The sequence below is a fragment of the Morone saxatilis genome, unplaced genomic scaffold, assembly GCF_004916995.1.
Source record: "Morone saxatilis isolate NCDOM2014 unplaced genomic scaffold, NCSU_SB_2.0 Contig8, whole genome shotgun sequence".
NCBI classification, from domain to species: domain Eukaryota; kingdom Metazoa; phylum Chordata; class Actinopteri; family Moronidae; genus Morone; species Morone saxatilis.
Genome location: NW_023340257.1, coordinates 6,277,197 through 6,277,740, shown reverse-complemented (window position 1 = coordinate 6,277,740; position 544 = coordinate 6,277,197). Strand labels below are relative to the sequence as shown.

The following is a 544-nucleotide window of genomic DNA, read 5'->3' as shown; positions in this document are numbered from 1 at the left end:
TCTGGTTGTAGACAACTGGCATCATGGGGTTATGCTTGATGAGGTAGGGCAGGAGAGCATCGGGATCTGGGGAAACCCTGTAAACCTCTGCCCCCACACTTAGGAGCAGGTGGTCTTTGGGACTCTTCACAGGGCATGTGTCACAGACCTTGAAATATAATGATAAATATTTTAAAAGAGGTTGCTCACAGTATCTCAGAATCTGCAGCTAAGAAAAGAATATGATCCTCTTGCTAGTATTGTTCCCATGGTACAATTATTTGCACTAGAGATTGTAATTATTGCGCTATGGTAGCTTAATCTACTGTCAATAGAATATTGTCCACTGCTGGAAACTAAACTGAAAAAGCAGAAATAAAAGGGACCTTTACTCACAAACAATCATAGAAAAAGTAATTTACTGCCCACCTGTGGCATGCCCGTCTTCTTCAAGATGTTGGTGAGAGTGGACACCACTTGCGTATAGGAGGAGCAGTCATGTGCTTTCATGTGCAAGTAGTTGGCACAGTCCCCACCCAGTTTTTTAAGGCATTCCTCCTCATGC

The 544-nt window shown here is 43.2% G+C and overlaps 1 pseudogene; it reads right to left on the bottom strand.

The window, feature by feature from the left end:
* LOC118341978 overlaps window positions 1-544 on the bottom strand; it is a 13,492-nt pseudogene that overhangs the window by 3,274 nt on the left and 9,674 nt on the right.